Source organism: Macaca mulatta, chromosome 15 (genome assembly GCF_049350105.2).
Source record: "Macaca mulatta isolate MMU2019108-1 chromosome 15, T2T-MMU8v2.0, whole genome shotgun sequence".
Taxonomy (NCBI): Eukaryota; Metazoa; Chordata; class Mammalia; order Primates; family Cercopithecidae; genus Macaca; species Macaca mulatta.
In genome coordinates, this window is record NC_133420.1 from 20,902,849 (window position 1) to 20,916,551 (window position 13,703).

Genomic DNA, 13,703 nt, shown 5'->3' on the forward strand with positions numbered 1-13,703 from the left:
ACAGTGAAGTTTGCCACATCAATTGACTGTTTCTCAAAAGATTTCTCTGTAGCATGCAATGCTGTTTGATGACATTTTGCCCACAGAACTTCTTTCACAAAATTTGAGTCAATCTTTTTAAATCCTGCTGATGCTTTATCAATAAAGTTTATATTCCAAATCGGGATGTCCAATTTTTTTGGCTTCTCTGAGTCACAGTGGAAGAACTGGACCGCACATAAAACACACTAACACTAACCATAGCAGATGAGCTTAAAAAAAAAAAAAAAAAAAAAAAAACTCGGCCAGGCATGGTGGCTCATGCCTGTAATCCCAGCATTTTGGGAGGCCAAAGTGGGTGGAGCACCTGAGGTCAGGGGTTTGAGACCAGCCTGGTCAACATGGTGAAACCCCATCTCTACTAAAAATACAAAAATTAGCTGGGTGTGGTGGTGGATGATTGTAATCGCTTGGGAGGCTGAGATAGGAGAATTGCTTGAACCCGGGAGACGGAGGTTGCAGTGAGCCAAGATCGTGCCATTGCACTCCAGCCTGGGTGACAAGAGAGAAACTCCGTCTCAAAAAAAAAAAACAAAACAAAAACAAAAACAAAAAAACTCATGATTTAGGAAAGGTTACGAATTTGCGTTGGGTCACATTCAAAGCCGTCCTGGGCCACAGGTTGGAAAAGCTTACTCTAAATCCTTTGTTGTCAATAATGTTCACACCATCTTCACCAGAAGTAGAGTGTATTTCAATAAATCACTTTCTTTGCTCATCCCTAAGGAGCAACTTCTCATCCACTCAAGTTTTATCATGCCTTTGCAATAATTCAGTCCCACCTTCAGGCTCCACTTCTAATTCTATTTCTCTTGCTATTTCTACTATACCTCCAATTAATTCCTCCACTCAAGTCTTGAGCCCCTCAAAGTCATCCACGAGGGCTGGAATCAACTTCTGTTAATGTTGATATTTTGATTTCCTCCCACCAATCACGAATGTTCTTAATGGCATCTAGAAGAGTGACTCCTTTCCAAAACATTTTCTTTTTTTTGTTTGTTTCTCTTTCTTTCTCTCTTTCTCTTTCTTTCAACAGAGTCTTGCTCTGTCGCCCAGGCTGGAGTGCAGTGGCACAATCCCAGCTCACTGCAACCTCTGCCTCCCGCCTTCAAGCGATTCTCCTGCCTCAGTCTCCTGAGTAGCTGGGATTACAGGCATGTGACACCATGCCATTACACTAATTTTTGTATTTTTTTAGTAGAGACAGGGTTTCACCATGTTGGCTAGGCTGGTCTCAAACTCCTGACCTCAAGTGATTCACCCGCCTTGGCCTCCCAAAGTGCTGGGAGTTACAGGTGTGAGCTACCGCGCTGCCTCCAAAACATTTTCAATTTACTTTGCCCAGAGATCCATCAGAGCGTCAGAGGAATCACTATGGTGTGACTGTGGCTCACTGCAGCCTTGACTCTCTGGTTCAGGTGATCCTCCTACCTCTGCCTCCTGGGTAGGTGGGAATACAAGTGCATGACACCATGCTTTGCTAATTTTTTGCATTTTCTGTATTGACAGGGTTTTGCATGCTGCTCAGGTTGGTCTTGGACCCCGAGGCTTAAGCAATCTGCCTGCCTTGGCCTCCCAAAGTGCTAGGATTACAGGTGTAAGCTGCTGCACCTGGCTCAAAATGTATTTCTTAAATAATAAGATTTGAAAATTGAAATTACTCCTTGGTCCAGGGGCTACAGAATGGATGTTGTATTAGCAGGCATGAAAACAATACTAATGTCCTTGTACATCTTCATCAGAGCTCTTGGGTGACCAAGCGCTTCTCAATGAGCAGTAATGTTTTACAAAGAATATTTTTCTGAGCAGTAGGTCTCAACAGTGGGCTTAAAATATTCAGTAAAGCATTCTGTAAACAGGCTGTCTGCAAGCTTTCACTGTGCCATCTAGAGAGCACAAGCAGAGTATACTTAGCATAATTCTTAAGGGCCCTAGGACTTTGGGAATGGTACCTGAGCAGTGGCCTCAACGTAAAGTTACCAGCTGCATTAACCCCTAACAAGAGAATTATAGCCTGTCTTTTGAAGCCAGGTATTGTCTTCTCCTCTCTAGCTCTGGAAGTTATAGATGGCATCTCCTTCCAATAGAAGGCTTTTTCATCTACATTGAAAAATCTGTTGCTTAGTGCAGCCATCTTTACCAATTATCTTAGCTAGATTTTCTAGATAGCTTGCTATAGTTTCTACATCAGCACTTGCTGCTTCACCTTGCACTTTTACTTTATGGAGACACTTCTTTCCTTAAATCTCATAAACCAACCTCTGCTAGCTTCAAACTTTTCTTCTGCAGTTTCCTCACCTCTCTCACAGCCTTCAGAGAAATGAAGAGAATTAGGTCTTGTTCTGAAGGCTGTGGCTTAAAGGAATGCTGTGGTTGGCATGATCTTCCATCCAGACCACTAAAACTTTCTCCATATCAGCATTAAGGCTGCCGCTTTCTTATCATTCACGAGTTCATAAGAGTAGCATTTTCAATTTCCTTCAAGAACTTTTCCTTTGCATTCACAGTTTGGCTATTTAGAACAAGAAGTCTAACTTTTGGCCTCTGTTTGCTTTTGACATGCCTTCCTCACTAAGCTTAGTCATTTCTAGCTTTTGATTTCAAGTAAGAAGCATATGACTCTTCCTTTGACTTAAACACCAGGTCATTGTAGGTTTATTAATTGGCCTAATTTCAAGATGGTTGTGTCTATGTTCAAGATGGTTGTGTCTCAGGTAACAGGGAGGCCTGAAGAGAAGGGGAAAGATGGGGGAATGGTGGCTCAGTGGAGTAGTCAGAGCACATATTTATTGTCTAAGTTTGTTGTCCCTTATGGGTGTAGTTCACGGTGCCTCAAAACAATTACAATAGTAACATCAAAAAATCACTGATCAAAGATTACCGTAACAGATAAAATAATAATGAAAAGGTTTGAAATATTGCAAGAACTGCCAAAATATGACACAAAAACACAAAGTAAACATGTGCAACAGGAAAAATGATGCTGATAGACTTCCTTAATGCAGGGTTGCCACAGACTATCAATTTGTAAAAAAAAATGCAGTATCTGCGAAGCACAGAACAAGGTATGCCTGTATATGACGTGTCAACCACCAAGTGCACACAGGACATTCTCCAGGATAGATCATGTGTTGGACCATAAAACAAGTCTCAATACACTTAAAAAGACTGAGTCTTTTTTAAAATACAAAGCATTTTTCTAACCACAATGAAATGAAAGTAGCAATCAGTAAGAGAGAAAACTGAAAAACTAATAAATATGTGGAAATTAAACAATACCCTTAAAGACCTATCACTATTAAGGGCATTGACTCTCTCAATAAAGAGATCCTAACCTGATGGCTTCACTGTTAAATTCTAACAACATTTAAAGAAGAACTGACACCAATCCTTCTCAAACTTTTCTAAAACACTGAAGAGGAGGGACCACTTCCCAATTTATTCTATTAGGTCAGGAGTACCCTCTGATATGAAAGCCAGACAAAAACACTATACAAAAACTATAGACCAATATCCCTATGGACACTGGAGTAAATATCAACAAAATACTACCAAACCAAATTAAGCAGCATATTAAAAGAATTATACACTACCAGCAAGTGGGATTTCTTCCTGGAATGCAAGGATAGTTCAACATACGAAATCAATGAATGTAACACAAATTAACAGAATAAAGGAAAAAAAAAAAACCACGTAAAACACATATCATCTTAACTGATAATCGAAAAAGCATCTGACAAAATTCAGCACCCTTTTGTGACAAAAACACTCAAGAAGTTGGGCATGGTGGCTCACGCCTGTAACCCTAACACTTTGGAAGGCCGAGGTGGGCGGATTGCTTGGGCTCAGGAGTTTGAGACCAGGCTGAGCAGTATGGTAAAACCCTGTCTCTACACAACTGCCACGTGTGGTGGTTCTCATCTGTAATCCCAGTTACTTGGGAGGATCACTTGAGGTCAGAAGTTTGAGTCCAGACTGGACGACACAGCAAGACCTTGTTTCTAAAAATAAATAAATATGTATTTTGTAATTAGCCAGGCATAGTGGTACACAGCTGTAGTCCCAGCTATTTGGGAGACTGAGGCAAGAGGATCATTTGAGCCCAAGAGTTTTAGGCTAAAGTGAGCTGTGATCATACCACTGTAGTCCAGCCTGGGTGACAGAGGGAGATTCTGTCCAAAAAGGGAAAAAAAAGAAAAGAAAAAGAACTACAAAACACTGCTGAAAGAAATTAAAGACACAAATAAACAGACATCCCATGTTGTTTATGGATTGGAAGACATAATATTGCTAAGATAACAATACTATCCAAAGCAATACACAGATTCAAACCAAGCCCTATCAAAAATCCTTGCCCTTAACTTTGAGTGAATATGGCATTTATCCATATTCTCTGAGCTGCAACATGCTAAACTTCTACAGGTTTTTCCATTACAAACTCATACGCAATTGTGACCTATACTGAGAGTATAGCTGTTGTTTCAGTTATTTAGATGATGTCATAGAAGTAATTAATTAGCTCACTAAAAAACCTCATGGAACATTATATTCAATGTACTATGGGGGACTTCAAAGACAATCAAGAAATGTCACAGCCCAGCCGGGCATGGTGGCTCATGCCTGTAATCCCAGCACTTTGGGAGGCTGAGGTGGGCAGATCACCTGAGTCCAGGAATTCAAGACCAGCCTGGGCAACACAGCAAGACCCCATCTCTACAAATATACAAAAATTAGCCAGGCACGGTGGCATGCACCTGACACACTAGTTACTCAGGAGGCTGAAGAGGGGAAATCTTTTGAGCAGGGGAGGTCGAGGCTGCAGTGAGCTGTGACTGCCACCACTGCACTCCAGAGAAAGATTCTGTCTCAAAAAAAAAAAAAAGATATAGTGGAAAAGGGGCCAAGTTGAAGGGAAACTCTGGCCTGAAACTCCACTTCTTATTCCAGGCAATTCTGACAGGATCAGTAACACTCTTTCACGTGGGGCCCAGAGCTAAAAGCCAGGGACAGACAGGTCCTGCAGATTGGCAAAACTCAGAGGTGGGTGGTATTAGAATACCAAAGGTTGCACATATTGCCTTGGCAGAAGGAAAAAAATATTAACATAAGGGGGTGGGGCTCAGTAGCCCCAAGAAAAGAGATAAAGGCATAGCCATCATTTGCCAGCTGGGCCAAAGACAACAGAGGGTCCTGGCATACCAATTTCACCAACTGCAAAGAAAGTACACAGAGCTCAAGCTCCCCTGAGAGTGCCTAAGGCCTAAGGCCTACCCCTTCAGCCCCACTCAGCTAATCCCAGATGTCAATGTGGTTCAGCCCTACGTCTAGCTTAAGAACTAAGAGCTGATTCTAACAATATTCAGGTATACAGCAAGGGACCCAAAAGCAAATTTCAGACCTGAACAGAAATTCAGGTTTCCCTCTCAAGAATTAAACAAAATAAAACCAACACGGGGTCTGTGGATATATTCCAGAATAGCAAAAAGGAAAAAATGGCAAGAAATAGACAAAGAGCACATTTTAAACAATTTTTAAAATGTGTTTCACAAACTTCATGAAAACAGTCTCTGAGTAAAGTATAAGGAAGATGAGACAAAATGGCAGAACGATATGAAAAAAAGGGTGGCCTGAATTAATGATAGGGTGTCATGAAACTAATATAGAGCAGAAATTTACACAGGCGACAAGAAGCAGAATTACAACAGTAAAAAAAACGGAATCGATAATGTGGAAGGCACTTTGGGGACCTTCTACTAAAATACAGGAAAAGGATAAAAAAATGAAAACAGCGAGAGAGAAGATGATAAAGCAGGAGAACAGAGAAGACAGATCAATGTACAGCCCGTTAATGTCCTTGAGAGAAAGAACCAAACAGAGAACGTGAAATAATAAAAAATAAACTTAATTGAAGAAAACGGCCCTGAGTGGAAAACCTTGAGTATTCAGAAAAGCCTTATCTCAGTAGTGGGGACAAATTAATTCCAGACAAAATGCAGTTCTGGTCCTGCCAAACAAAGCTTAAAAACAAGCCTCAGAAGGATCAAACTGTTTCCAACTTAATTATGTTCCAGAATGAAACTTGAGAACATTTACATAATATAAAAATATCCAGCACCGAACAAGGTAAAACTCATATCTGACATCAAATTTAAAAATCACCAGGCATGCCAAGAACTAGGAAAATATAACCCAGGATACTGAGGTGGGGGTGGGAACCAATCAACAGAAACAGATCCAGAAATGACAAGAGATTTATACAACTGGTAGACAATTCTACATTCTATATTTTCAAGAAGGTAGAGAAAAGATTAAGCATGTTAGGCAGAGAGAGGGAAACTACTGCAAAATAAAAGAGAGACCCAAATAAAACATCTAGAGATTTAAAAAACACACAAACATACATTGGGATGAGAATAACAACAGAATTAACACTGCAGAACATTAGTGAACTTGAAAACATGGCAACAAAAACCTACCCAAAATAAAACACAGAGGGAGAAAAAGGCAAATAAAAAGGGAATAGAGCATCAGCGAGCTGTGAGACAACTTCCAGATGCCTAACGCAGACATGGTTGTGGTGGGGAAGGCAAAAAGTTTTATGTGATAAGCTATGAGACACATGAAAACAATATATATATATATGTATATGTTGTTTTATATATTGAAAACTATATATATAAAAACAATACACACACACACATTTTATACGTATGTGAAAACAATAGCCAAAACTTTTTCAAATTTGATGAAAACTACAAATGCACAGACCTAAACAGCTCAACGAACTCCAAGCACAAGAAACATGAAAAAAACTACAGCAAGGCACATCATAACCAAATCACTTAAAATCAGTGGAGAAAATCCTAAAAGCAGCCAGAGAAAAAAAGACCCCTTTAGTACAGAGAACCTCAGAAGCAATGCAAGCCAGGAGACAGGAGACCAGCATTTTTAAAGTACTGAAATTAAGGTGGGGAGGGGTGGAAAGGCCTGTCAACTTAGAATTCTATACCCATGAAAATATCTTCCAAATGAAGGGAAATTTATTTTTTTCTTTATTATTATTATTATTTTTTTAGACAGAGTCTCGCCCTACCGCCCAGGCTGGAGTGCAGTGGCGCGATCTCGGCTCACTGCAAGCTCTGCCTCCTGGGTTCATGCCATTCTCCTGCCTCAGCCTCCCAAGTAGCTAGGACTACAGGCGACCGCCACCACGCCTGGCTAATTTTTTGTATTTTTAGTAGAGACAGGGTTTCACCGTGTTAGCCAGGATGGTCTCGATCTCCTGACCTAGTGATCCGCCCACCTCGGTATCGCAAAGTGCTGGGATTAAAGGCGTGAGGCACTACGCCCGGCCCAAAATACTTTTTCAGACATAGAAAAGTTGAAAGAACTTATCACCAAAAAGGTCAAAAGTAAAAAAAAAAAAAAGTCACCTGATCACATGAAAACAAAAGTCAAGCAACACAATACTAATATCAAAGTAAATTTCAATGCAAAAATCATCAGATAGGATGAAAGTTTATTGTTAACTGATGAATCCTATAATTCACAATGAAGTTTATTCTGTGAACATTTACGTGTCAGAGTACAATGTTAGAAAATAAGGCAATGGTAACAGAAATGTAATTGTAGCAGGAAATAAAAGTATCCCTCTTTAATTCTTAATAAATCAAGTAGGCAAAGGATAAGAATCTATAGATTTAGACAGCTATCAATAAAGCTAATTTAATGCAATACCTATATACTCTACAAATAATAATACTCCTTCTTTCCTAATGTCTGCAGGACGTTTATAAAAATGATAATATACGTGGCTACAGAGAAAATCAATAAAGCAGAAATGCACAGGGCACATTTGATTACATGTGACTATACAATGGATTACATAATATGATAAAACTAGAAATGTTAAAAGTAGAGGAGGAGAAGAGGACCAGGGAATAGGGTAGGAGAAAATTCATAAATTTTATACAAAACTCTGGTATCAAAACTAGCCAACAACAAAAAACCCTACAAGCCAATCTCATTTATTAGCATAGAAAGAAAAATTATAAATCACATGGCATTCTGGTTTGTATAGTTCAATCTCTTGTGGGTTTGGTACATCATAAGTATGATATGTTGAAGAAACTGAGTTATTGGTCCCATCACAGTAAGGGCAAGATCCTAGACTATGGTGAAATTACCATCAGAAAGGCATTTCATTTCTCCCTTGGCTCTCTTCCACTCAAGACTAACTCTGGTGACACACACATCATTACCTGTGCTTCCTTCTACGAGTGACAATGAGTGATGGGAGACAAATCTGGAAAAAGCCGAATGAGAAGTCTGCATTGGGCAGCATTGAAAACTTTTAAGTGACATGTTGTGAGGCATGGTTAAGGAAGGCTGATCTGCTCAAGGACTAAAGCAGGATAAAGTCTGAAGCAGAAATTAATTATAAGATTTCAACAAGTATAGTCTAGGTAATAATAAAAGTAACAGTGGGGCCGGGCACGGTGGCTCACACCTGTAATCCCAGCACTTTGGGAGGCTGAGGCGGGTAGATCACTCAAGATTTCAGGAGTCCCAGACCAGCTTGGTCAACATGGTGAAACCCTGTCTCTACTAAAAATACAAAGTTAGCCAGGCATGGTGGCACACACCTGTAATCCCAGCTACTCGGGAGGCTGAGACGGCAGAACTGCTTGAACCTGGGAGGCGGAGGTTGCAGTGAGCCAAGATCATGCCACTGCACTCTAGCCTGGACAACAAGAGCGAAACGACGTCTCAAAAAAAAAAAAGCAACAGTGCGTATGGAAAAGGGGTGGCATTGATGAGACTGACAGAACTGGTCAACAGGAAGATACAGCAGTAGCACAAGGTGTAAATGATACCATCAAGAAAGTGAACAGACAACCCACAGAATGGGAGAAACTATTTGCAGATTATGTGACTAATGAGTGACTTGCATCCAGAATACCTAAAGAACTCTTATGACTCAATAATAAAAAGATACATAACCCAACTGAAAAATAGATAAAGGATTTGAAGAGACATTTCTCCACAGAAGATAAACAAATAACCAATAAGCATATGAAAACCGCTCAACATCATTAGTAATTAGAAAAATGCAAATCAAAACTACAAAACACCCCTTCTCACTCACTAAGATGGCTGTGAAAAGTAAGACAGACAGTAACAAGTGTCGGCGAGGATGTGTAGGGATTAGAACCCCCATACATTGCTGGTGGGCGTGTAAAATGGTACAGCTACTGTGGAACAGTGTGACAGCACCTCGGGAAGTTAAACATAGTTACCACGTAATCCAACAGTTCTCCTAGGTACATACCCAAGAAAAATGAAAACATATGTCTACGCAAAAACTTGTACATGAATGTTCATAACTGCATTACTCTTAAAAATCAAAAAGTGAAAACCATCATAAGTTCCATCAACTTATGAATGGATAAATAAATGGGATATATCCTTAGAATAGAATATTTGGCAATAAAAAAGAATGAAATACTTATAGATGTGACAACACGGCTGGCACTTGAAAACGTTACGCTAAATGAAAGAGGTCGGACACAAAAGGTCATATCGTGTGTGGCTCCATTTACATGAAATGTCCAGAATAGACAAATCCATAGAGACAGAAAGTAGATTCGTGGCTGGGGGTAGAAGAAATGGGGAGCGACTGCTAATTGGGTTTCTTTGAGGGGAGACAAAAGTTCTAAAATTAGATTGTGGTGATGGGTATACAAATCTGTGAAAATACTAAAAAAAAAACCCTCTTTATTGCTTATGAATTATGTCTCTATAACATTGTTTAAAAAAGAGTAATGTGGCCAGGCGCAGCAGCTCATGCCTGTAATCCCAGTACTTTGGGAGGCTGAGGCGGGTGGATCACAAGGTCAGGAGTTGGAGACTAGCCTGACCAACATGGTGAAACACCGTCTCTACTGAAAACACAAAAATTAGCCGGGCGTGGTGGTGGGCACCTGTAGTCCCAGCTACTCGGGAGGTGAGGCAGAAGAATCACTTGAACCCAGGAGGTGAAGGCTGGAGTGAGCCGAGATTGCCCCACTGCACTCCAGCCTGGGCGACAGAATGAGACTCCGTCTCAAAAAAATAGAAATAAGGCCAGGCGTGGTGGCTCACGCCTGTTATCCCAGCACTTTGGGAGGCCAAGGCGGGGGGATCACGAGGTCAGGAGATCGAGATCATCCTGACTAACACGGTGAAACCCCGTCTCTACTAAAAATACAAAAACTTAGCCGGGCGTGGTGGTGGGCACCTGTAGTCCCAGCTACTCGGGAGGCTGAGGCAGGAGAATGGCATGAACCCGGGAGGTGGAGCTTGCAGAGAGCCGAGATTGTGCCACTGCACTCCAGCCTGGCGACAGAGCGAGACTCAGTCTCAATAACAAATAAATAAATAAATAAATAAAATAAAGAGTAATGCAAGGCAAACTGATGTACCAATGCTGACTTTGAAGTTTCATGACTGAGTGACTAGGAAAATGTCATCATTAATAGGAAATAACAGCAACTACTATTTATGATACACATATACAAATAAACTGCTTCATACAGACATTGTACAAAGTCTATGCAAAGCACTTTAGATGTTCTGTCTCACTTAATCTTCACAGCAACCCACTCAATAGGTATTTTTTACTTCCATTGTACAGAATTGGAGATAGACAAAAAAGCTAAGCAACTTAAGGTCATGTAACTGGTAAGGAGTAAAGTTGAGATTTAAATCCAAAGCACTTGTTCAGGCCCACTATAGTTTAAGAGGTAGAAAGAAAAGGTGAATATAATTTTTTCTTTTTTTTTTTTTTGAGATGGAGTCTCACTCTGTCGCCCAGGCTAAAGTGCAGTGGCTCCACTTCGGCTCACTGCAACCTCCGCCTCCCAGATTCAAGCAATTCTCCTGCCTCAGCCTCCTGAGTAGCTGGGACCATGGGTGTGTGACACCACGCCCCGCTAATTTTTGTACTTTCAGTAGAGATGGGATTTCACCATGTTGGCCAGGCTGGTCTCGAACTCCTGACCCTCAGGTGATCCGCCCACCTCAGCCTCCCAAAGTGCTGGGATTACAGGTGTGAACCACTGTGCCTGGCTGTGAATATCACTATAGTTTGAGAGTATGGAAAGTAAACATGAATATCATTTTCACAAATAATCTAAATAATCTTATTATATACAATGCATTCATAAACTTTAGCATACTGACCATCCTTAGACTTAAGATGGCCCAGGCCAGGCACGGTGGCTCACGCCTGTAATCCCAGCACTTTGGGAGGCCGAGGCAGGCGGATCACCAGGTCAAGAGATGGAGACCATCCTGTCCAACACGGTGAAACCCCGTTTCTACTAAAAATACAAAGAAATTAGCTGGGCGTGGTGGCCAGTGCCTGTAGTCCCAGCTACTTGGGAGGCTGAGGCAGGAGAATCGCTTGAACCCAGGAGGCAGAGGTTGCAGTGAGCCGAGATCGCACCACGCACTCCAGCCTGGGCAACATAGCGAGACTCCATCTCAAAAAAAGAAAAAAAAGACGGCTGGGCACGGTGGCTCATGCCTGTAATCCCAGTACTGTGGGAGCATGAGGTGGTGGATCACCTGTGGTCAGGACTTTGAGACCGGCCTGACCAACAAGGCGAAACCCTGTCTCTACTAAAAATACAAAATTAGCCAGGCATGCTGGCAGATGCCTGTAATTCCAGCTACTCTGGAGGCTGAGGCAGAGAATTGCTTAAACCTGGGAGGTGGAGGCTGCAGTGAGCTGAGATCCTGCCACTGCACTCCAGCCTGGGCGACAGAGCCAGACTCTATCTCAAAAAAAAAAAAAAAAAAAAAAAAAGATATCAGCAGTTTTATGTCACTTTGCACATGTATTTTATTTTTTTTAATCCAATAGCAACAGTTCTAAAACAAACACATCAATCCCAGCCTGTTCCACTCTGCTTCTTAAAAGCTATTTGGCTTTTTAAAAGCAGATGAAGGGCAACATACTGAAGAAATCTTGAACTAGATGACCTTCAGATTCCCTCCAACTTTGATGAGTTTAATAGCAGCCACTATTTATTATTCAGCTGAGGAACTCTAAGTCAAATTTTATACATGATTTAAACACCAATTAAACATCCTAAAAACACAGATGACAGCAATATAATAGGGAAGCAGACCCACCAGTTACTTATTGTGAAGTCCTTCAGAGATTTCTTTAATCAGAGCATATGGTAATTTGCAGGCTTACTATAGAAAGCACATTTAAACATAGTAAATGTTGCTTCAGTAAATTTAAAGCCTGGCACAAATGTACAAAAATACCAATTCCCTATGCCTACTCTTTACATTAGTGAAATGCTTTAGAGTTCACAGAGCGCACTATGTAAACCTACATTGTGCAACACTCCCGTATCATTGCATCCTTTTGAAAGATGAGTAAACCGAAGCTCAAATTAAAAGACCTACCCATGGTTACACACCTCAGAAATGGCATGTCAGGATTCAAACAGCAGCATAACTCCAAATCTAACATTTTTCTAAGTTAAAAAAAAAAATCACTTGGCAGAAAAATTTATCTGACATTAAATGTTCTATCAGTGCAAAGTATGTCATTGGTGGGCCTTAGAATGCGTAATATCTCTTCAGAAGAGAAGAAAGAATCTTCTGGTCTAGAGGAATTAAATATCTTAACAAAATACATTATTAGTTTTGCTAAAAGAGAAATGATTACAGTAAGTAATTTTTAACAATGGTATTATGAGCAAGTTTATAGCTTACCTAATGCAAAGCTGTATTCCTGGGATAAAGTTTCTTATGCCATGGCCATCAAAAAGCAATATGAATAGAATGAGGAAGAAGAACCCATTTCAGTTTTGCTTCAAATTAAAATCACATTGACTTCTGGAAGGAAGAGTAACAGTGAAAATGTAAAAAAGATGCTATGTACATGTATATTTGCTAATAAACACTGGAGATGTACATTAGTGGCAGAAAGAAAAGTAATAAAGACTGGCATTTTTGGTTATATTAAATTCATTCTGCAACTTTGTAGCTCCTGCCTTTGCATTTTTTTAAAAAAATAAACTTATTCTGTAATAATTTTAAATTTTCAAAACAATTGAAAAGACAGTGCATAATTCCCGTATACCTCTCATCCATTACTGTGGCATATTTATTAAAATTAGAAAACCAACATGATCAATGACTATGTAATTTTGCAGAATTAACATATCCTTTGGAAGAGCGCTATTGGTCTCCTGACCATTGTCAATCAGTATTATTCTATTTTTTTCCTAATTAGAACACTTTGGCCAAATAACTTAGTAAAATCTATTTTAAGATGTGTTTTAAAAAAACAAGCCACCTGCTTTATGAAGTTTGATTCATGACTCCCTTCAATTTTAAGCCACGGCTGAATGTTTTACTTAAAAATTTCCAGGACAAACATTCCATTATAGCAAATTCTCTGAGATTCAAAAGAGAAGGTAATGTTCTAGAAACTAACCCTCCATTCATCAGTCATCCTTCCATCAAATTTCAATAAAGCCAAGGAAATGTTTTTAACTGTGCCCTCACGTGCATTAGAATTCAGGATAAGAAGTTGAAATCAAGAAAGCAGAAGGCAGAAACAGCACTCATTTCACAAAATTAACAACGTATCGACA

The 13,703-nt window shown here is 40.1% G+C and overlaps 1 protein-coding gene across 6 annotated transcripts in view; it reads right to left on the minus strand.

Annotated features, from left to right (window-relative positions):
* The window catches only part of ZBTB43 (zinc finger and BTB domain containing 43), a 33,195-nt gene that overhangs the window by 16,170 nt on the left and 3,322 nt on the right, over positions 1–13,703 (minus strand). For 3 of the 6 annotated variants that reach the window (XM_015116814.3, XM_028834831.2, XM_028834830.2), the window contains exon 2: positions 12,817–12,939. The exons of 1 other annotated variant lie outside the window; for it this stretch is intronic. The gene's annotated coding sequence lies outside the window, so the exon portion shown is untranslated. Of the gene's footprint in view, positions 1–458; positions 577–11,006; positions 11,117–12,816; positions 12,940–13,703 lie in introns of those variants that run through there. 2 more of the 6 variants (XM_077967965.1, XM_077967964.1) reach the window with 2 other exon arrangements.